The 25,143-nt window shown below is 35.7% G+C and overlaps 1 pseudogene; it reads right to left on the bottom strand.

Annotated features, from left to right (window-relative positions):
* Positions 1 to 1,686: 1,686 nt before the first annotated feature.
* Positions 1,687 to 24,900, bottom strand: LOC120149134 (annotated as a pseudogene).
* Between the last annotated feature and the right edge of the window lie 243 nt (positions 24,901 to 25,143).

Here is a 25,143-nt window from a genome sequence, read left to right as displayed (position 1 = left end):
AGAAAAGTTAAAAAATAATCATTTAAAGCCGTTTGTCAGCGACTAAAAAAATTCTAGCCGTTGAAATTTTGGTATAATAGGGGTTTAGGGTTTTGATTTCTCATCAAACCCTGAATCCAAAAACAATTAAGAAAAAATAGACTTTATGTGTAAAATCCCAAAAAATGGCTTCCCAACCAAAGATGTTGCACCTCAACAATGTCCATGTTTCATTGATCGAAGTCCTACCGGAATGAGAAGGGAGTATTCATTAGCGCATGATGACTTTGAAATATCCACATAAACGGATGTTAATATATCTTTAACAATTCGATCTTTATCCAGCCATATTTCTATGTGGCTTCAAGGTGTACTCGACATTGATCAAGGCTCTAATCGAACGTTGACGGCTCAAGACACACACTTTCTATTTCCCAAGTGGTGAAGCTACGATTACCTTAGAAGACGTCAGATATGAACTCAATGTTCCTATCAATGGAGACCCGGTGGTGAAGCAGAACGTGTACGACCCCTCGGCGTTGGTGTATCAAGTTCTGGGAAAGTGGCCGCCATCAAATGTCATGGAGAGCTATCGGGTAAGAATGACGTGGTTGGAGTCCAAATTCTAAGTAATGAGGGACTCTACCGAGAACGAGGTTATTTTTGCGTCTTGGGCATATCTTCTTCAACTTATGGGAGAGATATTATTATCGGATAAATCCAATAATTTGGCGCACACACAATATTTACAAATATTAGATGACTTCGGAAAATGTCACAGAACCAGTTGGGGCTCGTCGATTTTAGCATTTCTATACTGAGAGCTTTGCAATGCATCTATTATCGAGCATGGTCGAAAAGTGGACGTAGCAGGTTGTCTGATACTACTACAGTCCTGGGCATGGTACCGGTTCCCATTTTTTACGCCGATTACAACAACCCCTCGAGTTTCCTTTTGCCGGAAGGTAACTTTCTAACATTTATATTTTAAATTTGATAAACTTAATTAATTTTTTATTCTAGTTTTTTTTAATATTTTAGATGGCACCATAAAATAACCGATAATTTAATGGCTCATGTGGGACTCATCTATTAAAAAAATTATATTTAATGGAACTTGTCACCTTGAGCTGACGAGTTCAGTGTGAACTGTAGAGAATGTCGTAGTTCTCAAAATAATTTTCATATTGGCCCAATACCCTAAATAATTGACTCGTCTGGGATATTGAGCCAAAAAACCCTAATTTTCAATTTCATCATCCTATTTTTAAAAATTAATTTTTTTATCTATATACTTTAATTTATCAAAATTTTATTCTTTTATTTTAAAAAAATATAAATGAGTCGATTTATTATTATACATATAAATTTGAATGGCTGTTTTTTTAAATTATTATATATTAATTATTTTTGTGTTAATTTTTATTAATTTAGTGATCAGGGATAAATTATGATGTCGATATTTATTTAAAATAGTGTTAATTTTATTTTTAATATTTTTATATAAAATTTATATATATATTTTAAAAGGTTTTGGTGGTAAATTGACATTTCTATTGCATGAGGGGTTCTGCCCATGTAAAGTGCAAAACTTTTTTATTTTTAAGTCAATAATTTGATGTTAAATTTTTATTTTGGTGAAGTTCTCAGCTTTCATAAAAATACTAACTTTGGAACTTTAATTCAACTCAATTTGTTATTTCAAGTTAATTTGAATGGTTACTTGTTGTATAAACTATCTTCCTCTATCAACGCTGTGAATAAGGGATACCAATATGATGTTGTTGGGCTCCAGAGTTTCAGCCTCATCGGTGTTACTCAATATGAAAGAATTGGGGTCACCTTGGGCACCAAGAATAGTAGACATATTAGGCAAACTTTCAGTATGTTTGGAATCAATATGACCAGCCATATATGATCAAATTTTGTCCAAGTAACATTCAACACATGAAGCAGTAATCCACCTCATCAAGAAGATGAAATACCTCCAAAGTTATCGATCAACATTTAGCAAAGCAAAAAAAGAGCCCTCAATACTAGACTGGAAAATCTTGGAATTGAGTACAAAGAGGGGTATCCATTTGAGCCGGTTTATCATTTGAGACACAACTTCACCGATCACAATGAAGAAATGATATGGTATGTCGAATTTTAGATTCATTCGTTGCACCAACATCAAGTCTAACATTTCTGCTAAACCAAATAGCAATTGTGTCTAAAAGAGCATATCTCGTAAGGGTTGATTCTTCAACACATTTTGGTAAAGTATTGCCCCCAAGAGGGCACCGACCGTACCTACTGAGAAAATATAGCCAACATTCTCCTGTAAAAACCAGACCAATTAATGACTAAGCTTCTAACAATGCAAGATATATAACATCCTATTTTTTTCCAAATATAAAATCCTAGAAATTGGAGATTTTTTTTTGTCAAATCCCTAATTTGTATTTAGGATCAAATTATATTTGATAGAAATTTTGGTGATCATTTTGCAAAAGAAGCAAAAGTTAAAAGCTCTTTCGAAAACTCAAAGGATTGGAATGATTCATGTTTCTATTAACCCTTTTATTTTTAAAACACAACCCTAACCCCTTATATTTTTACTCATCTGCTTGCCCCTTTCTTTTTTTAAGCTTAAATATACAAAGGTGACCAATTTATGCCAACTTTTCTAGTTTAGTGCCTAACGTTAATTTCGTTTTAGTTTGGTGCCTAACTGTAAACCCCTAGACCCGGCCTATGCATTTCGACTAAGTCTAGTGGATCACATTATGATTCTTAAAGACATTTTCTGAAACCGTTATTCAATCAATGTAAATTCACATTATGAATATCATGAAATAAATTATACTATCAAAACCCAACTTGTAAATATAATACCAATAAGTAATACATTAATTTAAAACAGGTCTTCAAAATCAAAATCATGATAAACCGAACAGTAATAGCAAAAGTGTCATCATCATAAAATACAATACTTTAAAATAAGGTCCATGTCACCAAAATAAAGTCAACTTGCAAGATAAAACATTACAATCAGATATACTTCAAGAGATATGTTGATCCTCCAAGTGCTCGAACCGAGATATCTAACCAACAGTATCTGAAAGGGACAAAAATATTTTCGAAAGGTGAGCTAGGCTCAGTGTGTCCCAATATTACCTTAAAATCACAATAGGGTACATTAAACAAATCATAGTCCAGTCACATTAGGCCCATTCTGTTTATTAGCTTGATCAGAGCTATACTATTGTAATTCAATCCAAAAGTTCAATTGCACCGTGACACAAATTCCATAAATCATCACATTAAATTGGTGCATCAATAAAACAGTAACCAAAGAACTCAGTGTACCTCATATTAAAACCAATAAAACAGTTCAGAAATAAGTAGGGAACACACCTCGATAATAGGTTCAAATAGTAGATCTACTGATTGCTGGTTTCACCACGCTCTGCTACAGTTTTCGAACCTATTTTATAATAACACTATATTACTTATGGGTAACATAAATAAATCTCTAAAATCATAAAATTTACGGGTCTTACGGGTGAATACTGGCACACGTGGTTTAACTGATCTAGAAGAGCTGGGTCGAGCTGTCGAACGATCCGGAGAATCTCTTGTACTTTCAAAAAATAATAATTTATCAGCCCCAAATCTTACTTAATTGTTCAAAGCTAAAATTCTTAAGTATATAAGCATTTTCAGGGTTTGACTATCAATTTGGAGGATTTCGGGTTTGAATTTGGCCTAACGGATTGCGGAATCAGAATCAGGACGTCGAAAAACATAAATTATGACTTTTCAAAAATTTAAATTCTTGGTCAAAGTCAAAGTCAACCACTTTGACCGTCGATTTGTAGGTCTTCGGGTTCGAATTTGGCGAAACGGACAGCGGAAACGGATTCAGCACATCAAAAACTATCAGAATAGGTATACCCGGAAAAGATTAACGATCGTTTCAAAGCCATTTTAAGTTTTGGTCAAAAAAAGTCAACGGTCAACGGTCTGGTCGGGTCGGGTCAGACCGGTCAAACCGGTTTTCCAGCTGCTCACTCTCCCTACAGCGGCGCGTGTGGCGCGTGAGGCCTCCTCCGGGGGTCTAAAAATTACGGAAAAATTTCCAAAAATTTATTTTGAGCGATTTCGAGATACTTACAACGATCGGTTCAAATTTTTGAACGGCGGAGAGCTCGAATTTCAACTCGGCCGAATCTTTGACTGCTCCACCTCCTCACGCGCCGCCGTCGACGGCGAACAAGGTTGACACCGACAGACTCGCAACAACACAAGGAACACGATGGTGCAGACGGAGCAACGATCGGCGGTGAATTTAAGATTTTCCTGACCATAGAGCTAACAAAGACGTCGAGACTTTGACTGTAAATTCTTGACGTTTGGCAGCGTTTATCTTTAATTAAATTGAAGGATTTTTCCTCGCTCGATGATGAACACAACGGTGGTTTCAAAACGACGATCGGAATTCAGACGACGTCTGGATCGGGGTCGGGAACCGGCATAGGGGAAGAGAATTTGGGAGTGTGGTTTTCTGTTTTTGAAACAGAAATCACACGTATATAACATATAACCCCAAACTTACCTAACTTTTTTGGGTAAATTCAGGGTTTAGTCCCTGGATTTTCTTTAACTCTAAAACAAGCTCCAAGTTTTAAAATCTTTTAATTTAGTCCCCAAATTTTCGCCAATTTTCACAATTAACCTCCAATTTCAATTAAATACTATTTTGTAAATATCCGGGTTGTTACAATTCTCCCCCTCTACAAGAAATTTCGTCCTCGAAATTTACCTTATAAGAATAGTTGAGGAAACTGAGCCTCCATTGACTCCAATGTCTCCCAAGTAGCTTCTGAGGGGCCTCGGTTACTCCATTGAACTTTAACCATTGGAATACGCCTATTCCGAAGAACTCGCTCATCTCTTTCTAAGATCTGGATGGGCTCCTCCTCATATGACAAATCAGGTCTCAACTCTACCTCATCAACTTGAATGATGTGATATGGATCTAGACGATATCGCCTTAACATAGACACATGAAAAACATCATGAATACGACTAAGATGGGAAGGCAACTCAAGCTGATAAGCAACAGGTCCAACTTTCTTCAGAATACAATACGGCCCAATAAATCGTGGACTCAGTTTACCCTTACGTCCAAATCTCAATACTTTCTTCCATGGAGATACCTTGAGAAAAACCTGATCTTCAACGTCAAACTGTATATCCTTCCTCCTTTGATCTGCATAAGATTTCTACCTATCAAATACCTCTTTCAGACGGTCACGGATCAATCTGACCGTGTCTTCCGTCTCCCGCACTAACTCAGGTCCCAAAGTATTCCTATCACGTAACTCAGTCCAATAAATCGGAGTACGACATTTACGCCCATAGAGTGCTTCGTAAGGTGCCATACAAATGCTGGTCTGATAACTGTTATTGTAAGAAAATTCAGCCAAAGGCAAAAAGTTCTCCCAGCTACCATGAAAATCAATTACACAACCCCGTAACATATCATCCAGAATCTGAATTACTCTCTCAGATTGACCATCAGTTTATGGGTGGAAGGAGGTACTATAATCCAATCTCGTACCCAAAGCCGTATGTAGCGCCTTCCAAAATCTCGGATCTCGATCTGAAATGATAGATAACGGAACACCATGCAATCTGACAATCTCTGAAATATACAACCTCGCCAACTTGTCCAACGTATAATTTATCCGTACAAGAATGAAGTGAGCTGACTTTGTAAGTCTGTCAACAATCACCCAAATTGAGTTCTTTTTCGAAGGATTCATAGGTAAACTAGTAACAAAATCCATAGTAATACGCTCTCATTTCCATTCAGGAATCTTGATAGGTTGTAACAAACCTGATGGATGTTGATGTTCTGCCTTAGCTTGCTGACAAGTCAAACACCTCGCCATAAAATTCGAGATGTCATTCTTCATGCCGACCCAATGATATCTCTCTCTCAAATTCCGATACATCTTATCTCCACCTGGGTGCATAGCATATGGACTACTATGAGCCTCAGTAAGGATAGTCTGACTCAACTCAGCATCATTAGGCACACAATACCGACCTTTGAAGCATAAAACTTCATCCTGATCAAGGGCGTAATCTGACCTTGTCCCTTGCTCTACTTGCTCAAAGATGGAAAGCTCTGTTACCGCCTTTCGACTCAAAGCATCCGCTACAATGTTAGCTTTTCCAGGGTGATAATCAATCACGCAATCATAATCCTTTAAAAACTCTAACCAGCGTCGCTGTCTCAAATTAAGCTCCTTCTGGGTCAGAAGATACTTTAAGCTCTTATGATACGTGAAAATGTAACACTTCTCTCTATAAAGATAGTGTCTCCAAATCTTCAAGGCAAAAATTACTGCTGCCAACTCCAAATCGTGAGTAGGATAATTACACTCATGCGGTCGCAGCTGACGGGATGCGTAAGCCACCACCTTACCTTCCTGCATTAGAACACAACCGAGTCCTGAGTGTGACGCATCACTATACACTGTAAAATCCTTCCCGGACTCTGGTTGAATCAATACTGGTGCTTGAGTTAATACCGCCTTTAATTTCCCAAATCTCTCCTGTTGTGCCTCACCCCAGTCAAACGGCACATTCTTCCTTAACAACTTTGTCAAAGGAGAAGCAATGATCAAAAAGCCCTCAACAAAACGTCGATAATAACCAGCCAAGCCCAAGAAACTGCGAATCTCAGAGATATTCTTGGGTCGTTTCCAATTCACAATAGCTTCAATCTTGCTTGAATCAACCTGAATACCTCGCGCTGAAATAATATGCCCCAGAAACGACACTTCTTAAAGCCAAAACTCACACTTACTTAGTTTGGCATAAAGACGATGCTCTCTCAAAGTCCGTAGAATGATCTTCAAATGCTCGTCATGCTCTGCCTCAGTACGAGAATAGATCAGAATATCATCAATGAACACCACCACAAATTGATCCAAATATGGTCGGAACACCCGATTCATCAAATCCATGAAAGCTGCAGGAGCGTTCGTCAAACCTAAAGGCATCACTAAGAATTCATAATGACCATATCTAGTGCGAATGGCCGTCTTTGCAACATCAGATCCTTTAACTTTCAGTTGATAATACCCCGAACAAAGATCAATCTTAGAGAATATAGTAGCTTATCGCAATTGATCAAATAAGTCATCAATCCTGGGTAGTGGATATTTATTCTTGACCGTCATCTTGTTCAATTTCCGATAGTCAATAAATAATCTTAGCGACCCATCCTTCTTTTTCACGAACAAAACTTGAGCTCCCCAGGGTGAGGTACTATGTCGGATAAATCCTCGATCGAATAATTCTTGCAATTGGACCTTCAACTCCTTAAGTTCTTTTGGAGCCATGCGATAAGGTGCCATAGAAATAGGTGCAGATCCCGGATAAGTCTCAATCTCGAACTCTACCTCTCTATCAGGAGGTAACCCAAGCAACTCCTCCGGAAAAACATCAGGAAACTCGCTAACTGTACGAATCTCCTCGATCGTGGACAATGCACCTTTGGTGTTCAAAATACAAGCAATGAAAGTCTCATATCCCTTCCAGATCATACGATCAATTTCCATCGCTGAAACTATATTGGAGAGATAACCACGACGTTCACCAATTAACACAACAGTCCGACCATCAGAAGTTTTCAGAGTAGCTCTCTTGTACTCGCAATCCAGATTTACCTTGTGTTTAGTCAACCAATCTATCCCAAGAATTAGATCAAACTCCTCTAAAGGAATCTCCATAAGATCAGCGAGAAAAATTTCTCCCTTAACCTCCAGAGGACAACGCCAAAATACTTTATTCACTAATATCGCCTGTCCTACTGGACTCGTAACCGTAACATTATTTTCAGTGTTCTCGATCGGAATCTGAAGGTTTCGAGATATCGAGCTCGATACATAGGAGTGAGTGGAGCCATTGTTCAGTAATGCAAAGTATGGAATGGAATATATAGTAAATGTACCTGCAATAACCTCAGGCTCATCTCTGTCATCCCGACGTCTAGTGGCATAAACCAAAGCTGGTTGTCTAGCCTCAGAAACTGTTGGCCCTCTATTTTGCTGAGGTCGGGCTCTACTGTCTGTCCTGGATGCTGATCCTCGAGTATTTTCTTGACTACGATCTCTAATTGGGGTCTGTACTGTAGTCTGAGAACGCACAGGAGTCTGGGTAGCGGTCTGCTCAAATGAAGCTAGCTGAGGACAATCCCTCCGAAAATGACCACTAGATCCACACTGATAGCAAAGACCCATTTTCTTACGACACTCTCCTGTGTGTTGTTTACCACAAAACTCACAGAGAAACTTATGATAATACGACGAGGAACCGCCTCGACTGCCAACTACCAATGAGGATGCTGCAGGCCTGAAACGTGTATTGCTTCTCTGAGGGGCTGAAGTACGATTCCTCTTCCCGGACTGTGCTGATGACTCCATCGGGCCTAAAAATTTCTTAGATCGTTCCTGTTCAATACACTCTCTACCAGAAGCTAAAACCTCAACCTCTTCAGCATCTTTGGCTCTGCCCACCAACACATCAAATATCTCATCCTGATGGGTTACAACTTGCCTACGCAGCTCGTTTCTGAGTCCAAGGGCAAATTTACGACATCGATCTCTCTTAGTAGGTACCATACTGAATCCATACTTCAGAAACTTCAAGAACTCGATCTCATACTCAGAAACAGTCATGTCTCCCTGAACCAGGTCTTGAAACTGCTGACGTCTCTGAGCTAAGTAGCGCTCTCCCAGAAAACGAATCCTAAAACGATCCTTAAAGAAATTCTAGGTCAAACGATCGGTAGGAACACTACTGGTCACTGACTCCCACCAAGTGTAGGCATTGCCATCTAACATCGCCACAGCACCCTGATATCTCTTAGTTGAGTCTAAACCCAACTGATCCATGCGTCTCTCTGTATCCTGGAGCCAATCCTCAGCTTCAGTAGGAGCTCCACCAATCTGTTCCCTAAAAGTTCTAACTTCATTGGCAATCAAAGTCTGCGAAATAGGAACCTCTGATACAACACCAGTAGCTCTGACTGCTCCCTGTATCAACTGCAGAAATTGTCTACTAAAATTCTCATCCAAAGCAACTCCGGTAGACTCTGACTCAATATCGGTCGCTCCTATGATCGGTGTAGTCATGCCAATACCAGCGGCAGGAGGCAGATTCGTTGGGGTCGTAGGAGCAGGATCACCTATTAGAGGTGGGGGATCTACTCGTATCTCATCGATCGGGTCTGCAAATCTAGCCACTCGACCTCGTCCACGGCTAGTTCGACGACCACGTCTAGCGCTCATTTTTTTGTGGATCTCGAGTTTACTATAGGAGATAAAACTTAGGGTTAGACAAGCACTTGGAGTCTCGAACACTGTTAAAATCTTAATAACTTGTGACTTGGCCTTAGTAACTTGTTTTGTAAAATATTTCTAAAACCGTATTTTCAATGTGGACTCATACACAGTCCGCGGTTTAAAAACTAAAAGCTCTGATACCAATAAATGTAACCCCCTAGACCCGGCCTATGCATTTCAACTAAGTCTAGTAGATCACATTATGATTCTTAAAGATATTTTCTGAAACCGTTATTCAATCAATGTAAAATCACATTATAAATATCATGAAATAAATTATACTATCAAAACCTAACTTGTAAATATAATACCAATAAGTAATAAATTAATTTAAAACATGTCTTCAAAATCAAAATCATGATAAACCGAACAGTAATAGCAAAAGTGTCATCATCATAAAATACAATACTTTAAAATAAGGTCCATGTCACCAAAATAAAGTCAACTTGCAAGATAAAACATTACAATCAGATATACTTCAAGAGATATGTTGATCCTCCAAGTGCTCGAACCGAGATATCTAACCAACAGTATCTGAAAGGGAAAAAACATTTTCGAAAGGTGAGCTAGGCTCAGTGTGTCCCAATATTACCTTAAAATCACAATAGGTACATTAAACAAATCATAGTCCAGTAAATCTCGTAAATTCATAAAAGAGTTTAACTTTTGAAAATCATAGTTTAAACCCTTTTCTTGTACACCATCAGTAGTTCCCAAAACTATTTTCCATATAGCTTACTTTAAGCACACAGCAAAAAGAAAGCCAACCTAAGGATAAGCTTTAGAGCTTGTATCCTTAGGCCCGTAAGTCCAAGTCCATATAGCTTACCCTAAGCACACAGCAAGGGAAGCCAACCTAATGCATCTTGGGGCCCCAAGAGTCACATTAGGCCCATTCTGTTTATTAGCTTGATCAGAGCTATACTATTGTAATTCAATCCAAAAGTTCAATTGCACCGTGACACAAATTCCATAAATCATCATATTAAATTGGTGCATCAATAAAACAGTAACCAAAGAACTCAGTGTACCTCATATTAAAACCAATAAAATAGTTCAGTAATAAGTAGGGAACAAACCTCGATAATAGGTTCAAATAGTAGATCTACTGATTGCTGGTTTCACTACGCTCTGCTACAGTTTTCGAACCTATTTTATAATAACACTATATTACTTATGGGTAAAATAAATAAATCTCTAAAATCATAAAATTTACGGGTCTTACGGGAGAATACTGGCACACGTGGTTTAACTGATCTAGAAGAGCTGGGTCGAGCTGTCGAACGATCCGGAGAATCTCTTGTACCTTCAAACAATAATAATTTATCAGCCCCAAATCTTACTTAATTGTTCAAAGCTAAAATTCTTAAGTATATAAGCATTTTCAGGGTTTGACTATCAATTTGGAGGATTTCGGGTTTGAATTTGGCCAAACGGATTGCCGAATCGGAATTAGGATGTCGAAAAACATAAAGTATGACTTTTCGAAAATTTAAATTCTTGGTCAAAGTCAAAGTCAACCACTTTGACCATCGATTTGGAGGTCTTTGAGTTCGAATTTTACGAAACGGACAGCGGAAACGGATTCGGCACGTCGAAAACTATCAGAATAGGTATACCCGGAAAAGATTAACGGCCGTTTAATGGTTGGTCAAAGCCATTTTAAGTTTTGGTCAAAGAAAGTCAACGGTCAACGGTCGGGTCGGGTCGGTTCAGACCTGTTCAGACTGGTCAAAACCGGTCAAACCGGTTTTCCAGCTACTCACTCTCCCTGTGGCGGCGCGTGAGGCCTCCTCTGGGGGTCTAAAAATTACGGAAAAATTTCCAAAAATTATTTTGAGTGATTTCGAGATACTTACAACGATCGGTTCAAATTTTTGAACGGCGGAGAGCTCGAATTTCAACTCGGCCGAATATTTGACTGCTCCGCCTCCTCACGCGCCATAGTCGACGGCGAACAAGGTTGACATCGGCGGACTCGCAACGACACAAGGAACACGATGGTGCAGGAGGTGTCGTAAACAGAGCAACGATCGACGGTGAATTTAAGATTTTCCCAGCGATAGAGCTAACAAAGACGTCGAGACTTTGACTGTAAATTCCCGACGTTTGGCAGCGTTTCGCTTCAATTAAATTGAAGGATTTGTTCCTCGCTCGATGATGAACACAACGGTGGTTTCAAAACGACGATCGGAATTCAGACGGCGTCTGGATCGGGGTCGGGAACCGGCATAGGGGAAGAGAATTTGGGAGTGTGGTTTTCTGTTTTTGAAACAGAAACCACACGTATATAACATATAACCTCAAACTTACCTAACTTTTTTGGGTAAATTCAAGGCTTAGTTCCTGAATTTTCTTTAACTCTAAAACAAGCTCCAAGTTTTAAAATATTTCAATTTAGTCCCCAAATTTTCGCCAATTTTCACAATTATCCTTCAATTTCAATTAAATACTATTTTGTAAATATCCGGGTTGTTACACTAACGTTTTATTCCGTGACTCAAAATGGGTCCAACCGTAACGGGCCGTTATGTTTTGCCGTTAACCCATTAAAAATGCCACATGGTATATTTTTAATACTAAAAAATGGTTATGAAAATAAAAAATTAATTAAAATAAAAAACCTTTAACTTTTTACCCCTAATTTTTTACCCGTTAACCCTAAATCAATTTCCCTATTTTCCCTTTCACTCTCTTCCCCTTTTGGGTAATATGAGGAATGCAAAATCTATTACAAGTTCAAATCAATTCCCTTTTTTTAATCAAAATCATTAGAGTTAAGGAAGAAGAACCGTCGAATAAGTGAAAGTGTTGGTAAAGGTCAAGTTCGAATAAGTGAAAGTGTTGGAAAAACGAATAAGCATATTTTGTATACTTAAGCCTTTTGATTTTAATGGTAAGTATATTTTGTTGATTCTTTGTATTTTAATAGGAAGTAAAATTTTCTACTTTTGACAGTGTGACTTTCGAAGGATACATAAAGTTGAAGCACTTTCGGTGCTATTGATTTTGAATTTGACCAACAGGGGTGTTTTTTTGTATTCTTCTACAAATTCTTTTTTTGAAAGTAGTAAAATATTTGATTAAAGTATATATGAACAATATTTAAATAAGTAGCATGTCTTGTGCTTTATGTTAAAGAATATTAATGAATTTATGTTTGATCATAACATGCTTATTAATTGTTAATTTAACTTATGACATATATAATGCATATTGGTTCTGTGGTTTGTTAAAATTTTGTTGGACTGGTAATTGTGAGAAAAATATGTTAAAGAATATAATTTTGTTAACCATAATGATATATATAATGCATATTGGTTAAAATTCACTGTTAACTTTGTGTGTTTATTGGATTGGTAATTGTGAGAGAAATTTTGTTGGTGTATGAATTATTCATATTTAACATATAACATTTTTTAGGTTGTCCAAATTAAGAAGATGACTTTGGAGGGTAGTGAAAATGTTGGTAGTGAGCCTATTGAGCTTGTTGGCATTGATGGGTTGGTAAATGAAGGTAGTAATGACTTGAGTTATGATACTAAAGAGGAGAATGAAGAGTTAGGTGGATATTGTCCCTCATCTGATGATGATAATGAGATAAACTCCATCAGAAACAACTTTAAGTTAGTGAAAATGAAGATAAAAAAACACTGTCACTGCATCAGACTTAGAAGCTACTGTTAATATAGGTATTGGGGGAGGGAAATAAGGCAGGTCTAGGAAGTAACTATTCAACAAATTTAGGAGGTGAAAACAATGGGGAGGATACTGCATGAGGTGAAAACAGTGAGGATGATATTGCTTACTTGCATTTTTCAAATGATTGGAGTTATAAGATTGGTTCAGATGAGGATTTTGTATCTAAGAAGACTGGTAAGCTATTGTTTGATTCTTCAAATGATGAACCTAGATTTGAGTTAGGAATGATTTTTGAAAATCACAAACAATTAAATGATGCTTTGTCTACTTATGCAATAGCTCATATGTTTGATTTCAAGTATTTAGCAAATAAGAAAAAATTAGGGCTATGTGTAAGAGTAAATGATGTTCATTTATGATATATGCCTCTTGAGACAATGATTTGTTTAGAGTCAAAACTCTAGTAACTGAACACCAATGTTCTGTAGCATTTAAGAATAAAAAGCTAATTATAAGTTTATAGGAAAAAAATTTCTTGGGAAGCTTAGGATTGTTCCTAATTTGAAACTTATAGAGATGATGAAGCTTGGTAAAGAGGAATTATATGTAGAGTTGAGCAAATAATGTTGCATGAGGGCTAGGAGGTGGGCAATGCAACAAATTAAAGGTAGTGTTGAACATGAATTTAGTAGATTGTATGACTATATGAATACATTGAGGACTGTTGATCTAGAGGGTACTTTTGATTTAATGGTTGTTAGACCTACTCCTGTTGAGAATCCAAAATTTAAGAGGCTATATTTTTGTTTTAGTGATTTGAATGATTGTTTTAAGAAATATTGTAAGGATGTTATAGGAATATATGGATGTTATTTGAAAGATGAATTTCAAGGTGAACTTATGTCTGTTGTGGGAAGATACAAAAATAATAAGATATTTCCTATTGCTTGGGCTGTGGTGGAGGTGAAAAACAGGGATACTTGGGCATGGTTTTTGAAAAATCTTCAGGCTGGTTTAAATCAGGGAGATGGTGAGAATGTGACTTTGCTCAGTGACATGCATAAGGTAAAAACTATTTTCCATTTGGTGTCCAACCTTTAAGATTTATTTCCATATATGTGCCCAACCTTTAAGACTTATTTCCATATAGGTGCCCAACAGTTACAATGTTTTAACGTATAACTTCTATTTCTGCTTTTGTAGGGCTTTCTGGAAGAGGTCCCTTTGTGTTTACCAAATGTGGAGCACAAATTCTGTGCTAGGCATATTTATGCCAACTGGAAAAAACCCACAAAAGAGGCGATCTTCAGTTACATTTTGGGCTTATTGCAAGGCTATAACAGAACCTTTTTTTTTAAACACAATGTCAACAGGATTGGTAAGTTGAAAAAAGTTGCATATGATTATCTAATGGTTAGGCATCCTAGGTATTGGTCTAAAGCTTTTTTTAGTACTAGATCAAAGTGTTATGCTGTAGATAATGATTTTTCAGAGACTTTCAATTCTGCCATTGTAGGGGCTAGATTTAAGTCAATAATTTCTATGTTAGAGAATATTAGGTACTATGCGATGCACAGACTTGTTGATCACAAGAAGAAGTCACTTAAGTGGAATGGTGACTTATGTCCTAAGATTGCAAAAAAAATTGGAAGAACGTAAGAAATTGAGTTATGTTTGCCATGTAATCTGGAACGGGGCTGAAGGGTATGAAGTTTTACAAAATGAGGACACATTTATAGTTGATGTTAGTGGTTGGAAATGCACTTGTAGAGTGTGAGATCTCACAGGAATACTATGCCCTCATGCTGAATGTGTAATACTCTATAGGGAAGAACGACTGGAATCATATGTACTTAGTTTGTATAAAACTGAGATTTATCAAACATTGTACATTGTTGTTCTTCCTAGTATTCTAAGTGAAAAATATTGGAAAGACACAAATGCCCAAGATTGATCCAATTTTAAAAGAAAAATGCATGGAAGACCAAAGGATAAAAGAAGAAGAGAAGAAGGTGAACTAAAAAGCAAAAACACCACCAACAATAGTAAAAATAAGATGAGAAAGACAAGATTGAAAATGAATTGGAGAGTTTGCGGGTAGACTGGACACAATTTAAGAACTCGTACATCAAAAACCCAATTCAATGTAAGTTTAATTTGGTTTTTCATTCTTTTGCTTTAATTTAATAGTTAGATGACTATGTAATCTAATTATTGTTTTTTTTTAGAAAAACCAAGTCCCACCAACAGCAACTTCAACCCCTTTTTCCAAACCAATATCATCTACACCCTCTGATTATATACCAGAAACTTTAACACCCTCTGGTTTTACACCAGCAGCTTCAACACCACAAGCTCCACCAGTGTCAACAGTAACTACTCCACAAATGATGTTCATGCCTATTACAACTGTTCAACCACTTACAACCTCTACACTTAGAAAGAAGAATGTGACAACAAATAGAATAATCCTCCCCATAGAGATCATGTTACACCATATAGGCCAAAGGGCAGAACAATCATGCAAGGTATTGGCATGTACACAAATGAAGTAATATGACTACAAATTTTAAATGTAAGTAATTCTAATTATAAATAACTTTAATTAAAATTTGGTTAAAAATTATGTGCTTCTAATATTTGCTTTCATTTTAACAGCCAGGAAGACCAATTCAAGTGCTCCTTTCTCGACCTAACACAAAGGCCATCTATTGCAGCTAGGATGCAAAGTTCAAGTGGTACAACATCACCATCACCTTCAGTATCTTCGCAATCACCTTCAATGGAAACTTCCAACATTAATCCACAAGTAAGATTGCCAAAGCTTCCCATCAAAAGGCCTATCCCTAAACTAACCATTTCGAGACCTTAGAATGAAGTTTCTGTTTTTTTTATTGCATTGTCTTTTTTAACATGAAATTGATCATTTTACTTTGTTTAGTCATGTGAACTATTTGGGTAGTTGACAGTTCATTTTGTTTAGATATTGTTGTATTTTGATGAAGCTCAAATTGAACAACCGAATGATTAGCCAAGAGGGGGTGAATTGGATTTTTGAGTTTAGGGAGTAAGGAGTATAAAGATGAGACAATTCGTACAAGGATTTATAATGGTTCGACTTCTCAACCAAGTCTACATCCACTACATAAGCTCCTCACTTAGGATTTTCTAACAAATTCACTAATTTGTTCTTTCTTTTTCCAAGACAAAGAGATAACCTTTACAACTCCCTAACTTTGCAAAGGCTAAACTAGAACCAATCCCCTTTACAAAAGGAAAAAAATGTAAACAAGAAAACCTCTCAAAAGGAAGGTGTTTACAAAAATTAAGCTCACTAAAACACTAATATTTACAAGAGAAAGGAAAATAAGAAAGAAAATTTCTTCTCTTGTGTTTGATTGCTTGGATAAGTGTTCTAACCCTTCTTCAAGTGTCCTCAACTTGTTTTTTATATGTTGGAATGAGTTTTTGGTTGTTTCTAGCCGTTGGGGATTAATTTTCTGCAAAATAAAACTACTCAGGATAGGGAATATCGGTACACCTTTAATGAGTATCGATACTACCTTTGTAATATTTAAATAAACTAGCCGTTGAAGACCGTTGGGCATGACCATTATCGATACTGTGCTTCATGGTATCGATACCACTGTGTAAAGTAGTATCGATACCTATTTTGCATTCTGGAATTTGAGCAATTTGGAAAACAACTGGTAGTATCGATACTACCTAGAGAGTATCGATACTTCTCTTATCTTTGGTATCGGTACCACATGAACATTATCAGCAATGTTTTTTATAGTAACGATACTGTAAGAACAGTATCGGTACTACGTACCCAAAAAACGTTTTGTGTTCAAATTCAAGTTTAATGGAATTTGAATTATTTTTGAAAACTTTGAACAAATTCAATCAAGTCCAAAAATATTTTTGCCTTAATTTGTTATATCAAAATATTATAAAACATAGTTCAACAATCTCCCCCTTTTTGATATAACAAAACATTTAAAAAATTGTTTTGGCAAAACTCACCCTTAATAAACTATTTAATGAAAAATAGCAATATTTGGAAAATATTAAAGCTCCCTCTTTTTCATTCTTGAAATTGAATTTTTCAAACCTATACTTCTCTCCCTTTTTGTTATATAAAAAATAATTCAACTTTAAAGTTAAAAAATAACAATGGAGAGTAAGTGATAAATTTTAGCAAAAAAATCATTTGAAAAATCAAAGCTCCCCCTCAATAAATGCATTTCAAACAAAATTTGACTTTAAAAGCTTGATACTTAAAAGACATTGAATTTCAAGGATCAACAAACATGTTAGTAGCACAAGAAATTGAATATATCCAAGTCTAATATACTTTATGTAATACCAACTGTTGAAACTAAGTGCATATGCATAAAGTTATCCAAAAATGTTATGCAGTTGAAAATACTGATATAAATTGTTAGAGAGATATCATTTGCAATAAATCACACGCATAAACATTTAAATTAAGGTCAAAATTAAAATTTATATAAAAAAGCATTTAAACCAATTTTGACCAAAATTCATTAAGATGAACAAAAATTTATGAAAAATCATTAAAACTTTACAAATGTCCATCATAACATATTTTTAACATACATGAGATAGAAATATAAAATCATTTAAAATCAAAACTCATGCATGCTTAAAATAAATGAGCAACCAATTATACAAAAATTAATAACATTAAGCTTAGAGGTTACCCATTTCTTTTCAAGTGTTGCTAGAGCATTTGAATATATTCACTTTCATTACTATTGCTCCCACACGCCTACAAGAGACATTTATTTGAATTTTGGTATCCAAATTTCTTTGGATCCTTGAATGTTAGAGCAAAAGTCTCTTGTTCCCTTAGGAACCCATACTTGTCTAATTTTAAAAAGATTTTCTTTTCTTTATAGGACTAGTACGTACATTGTGACCATGAAAATAGCAATGTGAGCATTTTTTTCATTATGAAGCTAGATGAATTATTTAAGATGATTTTTTTCTTTTGTTAAGCATTCAAGCTTAACTTTTAAATCAAGATTTTCTTTTTCAAAATTTTCAATTTTTATTTTTGAAAGCTCTAAATCTTTTTTCAAAATTTCATTTTGATTTTCAAAATCCATTTTAGCTTTCAAAAGAAAATCATTTTCAACTTTAAATTTTAAAATCAATTTCTTGTATTTGGAGTTCATGGTACTCCAAAAATAATTCATCATATGCATCTTGTAACTCATTAAAAGAATATGAATTAGATTCACTAGAGTTAGAAGATACCTCGGGCTCTTCAAGAGCCATTAAGCACACTACCTTTGTTTGTTCTTGTTTCTTGTTTTCATGAAGTTCATCGACCTTATTCCAAAGCTCCTTGACATTTAAACAAGAATAAACTCTTTCATAGACATCGGGACCAAATGCACAAAACAACATGTGCATGACCTTAGCATTTTGTTTAGTTTTCTTTCATTCTTGGGCACTCCACTCCTTCGTCTTATTCTTTGGAGAAAAGTAGTCGTTCTCGATCATCTTCTACGCATCAAGATCATTGGATTAGATGAATAACTTCATTAATTTCTTCCAATGACAATAATTAGCTTCATTGGAGTATGGAGGCTTGTCGATCAGTTGGGAGTCTTCTAAGTGGAACGAGCCGGAGGTGGAAGCCATCTTCTCGATTGTGTTAAAAATGGATAAAGTTTCTTTAAGAATCGCCTCAAGGTTGTTAAACCTTCTAACGAGTCAAGCTCTGATATCAATTATTGAGATTTCGATGAAGCTCAAATTGAACAACCAAATGATTAGCCAAGAGGGGATGAATTGGGTTTTTGAGTTTAGGGAGTAAGGAGTATAAAGATGTGATAATTTGCACATGGATTTATAGTGTTTTGACTTCTCAACCAAGTCCACATCTATTACCTAAGCTCATCACTTAGGATTTTCTAAAAAAATCATTAATTTGTTCTTTCTTTTTCCAGGACAAAAATAACCTTTACAACTTCTTAGCTTTTCAAAGGCTAAGATAGAACCAATCCACTTTACAAAAGGAAAAAATATGTAAACAAGAAAACCTCTTAAAAGGAAGGTGTTTACAAAATTTAAGCTCACTAAAACACTAATATTTACAAGAAAAAGGAAAATAAGAATGAAAAGCTCTTCTCTTGTGTTTGATTGCTTGGATAAGTGTTCTAACCCTTCTTCAAGTGTCCTCAACTTGTTTTTATATGCAGAAATGAGTTTTTGGTCGTTTCTAGCTATTGGGGATGTTTTGGAGTAGTTGGAGATTAATGTTTTGCAAAATAAAACTGTCAAGAACAGAGAGTATCGGTACTCCTTTAATGAGTATTGATACTACCTTTGTAATATTTAAATAAACTAGTCGTTGGAGACCGTTGGACTTGACCAATATCAATAATGTGCTTCATGGTATCGATACAACTATGTAAAGTAGTATCGATACCCCTTGAGTATCGATACCTATTTTGCATTTTGGAATTTGAGCAATTTGAAAAACAACTGGTAGTATCGATACTATCTAGAGAGTATCGATACTTCTTTTACCTTTGGTATCAGTACCACATGAACAATATCGATACTATTCATATAGTATCGATACTATAAGAACAGTATCAGTAATACGTACCCAAAAAAATGTTTTGTTCTCAAATTATAGTTTAATGGACTTTGAATTATTTTTGAAAATTTTGAACAAATTCAATCAAGTCCAAAAATATTTTGCCTTAATTTGTTATATCAAGATATTATAAAACATAGTTCAATATATATATATATATATATCTAACTTTTTGGGCATTTCACTTTGATGAATGCTATATGAAACTATTTGGGTTGTTCACTTCACTTCAATATATGAAACATTTACTTTTGCTCATATTACTTTCCAATTATTTATATACCCATGTTCAACCAACAATTATGTATCAATGCAATATAAACATATGCTAACATTCAATTTCCATACCCAAAACAGAAGATTTTCATAACAACAATTTAAACTTTTATTATCTTCAAACATAACAATTGTCATACCAACATTACAACAATTACAATTTCCTTTAACTACACCAACATTACAAGAAACCCACAAACATAACAACTTTCCTCCTCTTTGCGCATAACAATTGTCATACCATCCTTAATTTAAAGACCAAATTTCACCATGAAGTACACCATTGAAGAAGTAAAGAATGTTATCTTATAGAATAAAACATTTGTCCTCCTCTTTGCACATCTTACTTTATATGATTTTACAATTTCCTTCAATTATTGGTTTTCATTTTTCAAATTCCTATTTTCGACCATCAACATTTCCAATTGAAATTTCAAATATTCATCAATACATCCATTGTTTGGTTCCTTGTCTACCCATTGAAAAAAAAAGTATAGCGCTTCTGCAGCATACAAAAAATTAAATTAGTAAGTAAATAAATAATTAGGCTAAGAAATCAACAAACCCTAAAAATATCTTACAAAATCAGAATTTACCTCTTTCACTTGACAACACCCATAAAATTTTTTCCTTTTACTCCATGTCTTATTAGAAATGCAAATGGGAACTTTCATTCGACAATTACATTCCACGACCCTAGAACCGTAACGAGGCCTTAAACTTTCATTTGACATCCTTCACTCTCTGTCTGCAAATTTTAAGAACTTATTTAGGGTTCTTGAATTAAATCTAAAAAAAGATGGAAAAAAAGGGAAAGAGAGAAAATTACAAACCCTAAATCCCATTTTTACAACAATTAAAAGCTAAAGTCCCCATTCTTTATTTTCATAACCACTTTGTAGTATTAAAAAATATGCCACATGACATATTTAATAGGTTAACGGTTAAATTTAACGGGTCGTTACGGCTGGACCCATTTTGAGTCACGAAACGAAACTTTAGACGTCAAACTAAAACGAAATAAACGTTAGACACTAAACTGTAAAAGCGGACATATGTTGGGCACCTTTGCATTTATTTATTCCACTTTCTTCTCCTTATCTCTATCGAAGCACTTCCTCTCTTTATCTTTAAGCACCGCTGCCGTTATTTGTCGAGCAAGGTCGCCCGTGTGGTTGTTCGATCGAGATCCTTCATCGTTATTTGCTTTGTCGTCGTTCATGCTCGATAAGGGGTGGAAAATCGTGACCTCGCCGCTGCTCGGGCTGCCCATAGCTGTTCACTGTCGTTCTCGGGGTTGGGGATGTTTGCAACGTGGCCAACCAGTCAGTTTCGAACTGAGCAGCACCTTAAATGCACGGGTTCTTCTGTTTAACATTTTTGCTGCTCTCTTTGCGCTACCGTGAGGACTGCTGTTCGCCGGGATGGATTGTTACCATGGTGTTGTGGCACCGTTGTCGGCGGTTCGAGGTCATGACAGAATTGACAACCTCCTTTGTTCAAATCGACAAACTTGAATCGAGTCGAAACCCCGCTGCCCGATTTCTAATTCGAACCGATAATTATTTTTAATCGACATTAAATTTTTTCAGTAATCTAAAAATTGTTGAATTGGGATATTAAATCGGATGTTATTAATTTTACAGGAGAAATCAAATCGAGAATCAAGTTACCGTCTCCTCTGTCATTACCTACAAACTTCGAACCAAACCATATAGCTCGTGTCGACCGTGCGTGTTAACTGATAAATTTTATTACATAAAATTCGTAGTTAATTTAGAATAATCTAGTAACTATTAAATTATTTTGTAGATTCTAATTTGGCTTGACCTTCTGCTCGAACTAACCTTGATAGAGGGTATTATCGACGTTAGCTTTTGTCAAGGTGTGTCTCTACCTAGTGCTATATATATATATATTCGTTTGAATGATTGATTGTTTGGAATTAGTGGTGAGCATGATTGTTTTGTGTACTGTTGCATTAAATATAATTCAGTTAAACATGTTGTTTGAAAGTTGGTTTCGAGCACGATGGTTATGTTATATTGTTGTATCAGTTGAAATTCAGAAAATTATGTTATGTGACATGTGATATTTATCAAATTCAGATTATGTCATGTGTTCGAACTCTATAATTAGGTAATTGCATTCTCATTCGAATCAAATCGAAATTCGGATATATGATATTCAAGTATATGTTATTCGAATATGTGTTATTTGGATCGAATCAGATATCAGATATGTGTGTCATTTGCATATCATATTGGGACGAATTTTGATAAAGAAAATTCAGTGCATTCACTCGACGGGGTGAATGTCACCTTTTCGGGGTGAATGTGTGGGTTGGAATTAGTGAAACCCACTCTTATGGGTGAAATTAGAGTACGAGTGGGTGCATGAACATTTGCATAACATTCAAATTTATGTTATCACTGTCTGACTCGAAATTGTGATTTATTATTGGTTGATTCAGATTTGATTGTTTTTTGTTGTTCGGATTATGATATGATTGCAATTGCTTGCAACTTATAGGCATACTAAGTTTAATAATTTACACCCCAATGTTTATTTCAAATACTCAGAATTACGTTAACCAATATTTGGAGAGTTTTAACGATTATTTTCAAATAAATTATTATTTAGTAGGAATTTTAATCTACTTTTCTGTTATCAAACATTTATTTATTTTTAGATTTATTTTTATTATTATTTGTAATGGGGACTTTTGACATTATAATTAATTTTTGGAACTGTTATACATAGGGATGGCCACTCAATCCAAACCCGACGGGTCCGACCAGATCAAGTTAATTTTTTTTTAAAAAAAATCAGATTCGGGTCGGGTTTTTTTAAGTGTGATATTCGGGTCGGGTCGGGTCGGGTCGGATTTATGGTGAAAAATACACTATCCGACCCGGAAAATATATATAATTTTACCTTATATATTTAGGAATAATTACAATAATACCCCTCTATATATACTTTTTTTTCAATTAAGTCACTATTTTTATTGAATAAAAATATTTTTTTTTATTATTTCGGGTCGGGTTTCTAAGTCATATATTCGGGCTGGGTCGGGTCGGGTCTCGGGTGGAAGTTCCCTTGTTCTCGGGTCGAGTGGACCAAAAAACCGACCCGACCCGACGCATTGTCATCCCTAGTTATACATGTTTTGAATATTTATCCTTTATATTTGGTTTTCTCGAACATTTGTTTTAATAAAATTATGAAGTTGGAGTTTAAAAATTTATTTCATTAAATTACAATGTAAAATTTTAAAATTTGAATCGAACATGATTTGTTTGAGGGAAAAGATTTCAACTTGACTCTCTAAATTCAACTTAATTTCTTAGGTCAGGTTTAGGGGTTATAAGATATACACTTTTCAAATAAAACATCCCAAGCATATGCATTTAACAGTCCAACGCTGGATCGAACTAAAGCTAGTAATACCTTGAGACCTAAGTTATCATGATTAATTTCTCAAATGCAAAGTGATCAGAAGGATTAGACATCCATAATGCAGAATCATATACCTTAGAGAAGGATGGCCCCTCCTTAGTGTCTGTGTACCAATAAAACAATCCTTCATTGTTGTTGAAGCTCACTGCCAAGGATAAATACATATACAAACATGTCCTCCAAACATCAGGGCCTTTCAAGTTTGTCCACATAGCTTTGGCTGCTTCTCAGAATTTCTGGTTTATTTGAGTTAGGAAGAAGAGAATATTAGGAGTATGGAACTTAGAGCAGACAAGGGCTCAATATATAAAAGCCAAAGAACACCTCATTATAGGCAAAGTTGGACACTTGGGGCTCGGAAAGAAGAATCTCGACTAAAGATACAAGTGCGGCGGGGAGAGTCGGCAATCCGAACACCCCCTGTCAAGGAAGAAGATAAATACTTAGCCTGTATATTGGTTTGACTAAAGAAGAAATGTTGCTGAATTTGACTGCAAAACCCAAACAGCAGCCAACCTTTGGACCGATCAGGTGTATGAAAACACCACTAATAGAGAACCCCAGTAATCCTCCAAAATAATAGCTCAAAGAACACAAGCTTTGCATGTCAGCTGCACGAGAAGGATGAATAATGCTGTTCTGTGCCACACAAGCATCAACGGTTACATCTGCTACGGCCACCGCCGTATTCCCCACTGTTAATGTCAGGAGGGAAACTGCCAGTAGCATCTTACTTTTCAATGATATGAAAAGCATTGAAATTACACCAAGCAAACCTGAGATTAACATTTACAAGTCAACAAACGGAGAATCATAAGACTACTCATCAAACAATAATCATAATAACCTATAGTTTTATTTCATTGTCATTTTCTAATTAATGTTTCGCCAATTAGGATTAGGCTGAACATTCAAGATATGTAAGCTGTGGTATGATACATGATATATATGCACCAGTTACAAATGTAAGGATTCGCGAATAACTATGGCAGTTTCTCATAGGCAATGAAAGAAGGGTTAGAAATAAAAAATGTGCCGTTTACCAGATAAAATGAAATAAGGCCTTCTTCGATACCCCATTATTGGAAGAACATCTGTGAGAAGACCCCAAACAGGCTTGATAATCCAAGGGATGGAAGTAATCCCTGAATAAACCTAAGCCATGGAAGGCTGCACCTTCTGAACATCCTTCATGTAGGTTCCAATGCGAGAAAGAGCGCTCGGAACCCCTGTTTTATCCCATAAATGGATACAACTCCAAATACGAAGCTCCAATGCATTTCCTCCGCGTCTTCCTCCACAGCCTTCCTACAGGCTTCCTACATTAACGTAGTCGTTTTGGTTCACCATCTTCCTCCTCAGCCTTCCTACAAGCTTCTACATTCTCTTCTTCCACCATATATGTATATATATATATAGCCTAGTAAAAATCAAGCAATGATTTTGGTCAAACTCAGCTTGTTCATAAACATTCTATCAACAGCAACACTAACTAGCTGCGACTCCAAGAACAATGATGAAGCTTCAAATTTCTATATTGGAAAAACGAGTCGACCAATAAAAAATATTCCCTCAAATGGATTCCATGAACTTTCTTACACCCTTTTCATTAGTATCTTCAGGAGGGCAAGAGCAATACATATTAGGTCTCAAGCAGATGAAAGATTAGATCTTTTCCTGGATGGAAGTAGTTTTTTTGGATACCGGATTTGACCAAACCTTGATCTGTTC

The sequence above is a fragment of the Hibiscus syriacus genome, unplaced genomic scaffold (genome assembly GCF_006381635.1).
Source record: "Hibiscus syriacus cultivar Baekdansim isolate YM2019G1 unplaced genomic scaffold, ASM638163v2 tig00002793_pilon, whole genome shotgun sequence".
Classification (NCBI taxonomy): domain Eukaryota; kingdom Viridiplantae; phylum Streptophyta; class Magnoliopsida; order Malvales; family Malvaceae; genus Hibiscus; species Hibiscus syriacus.
This window is presented reverse-complemented; position numbering and strand designations above follow the sequence as displayed.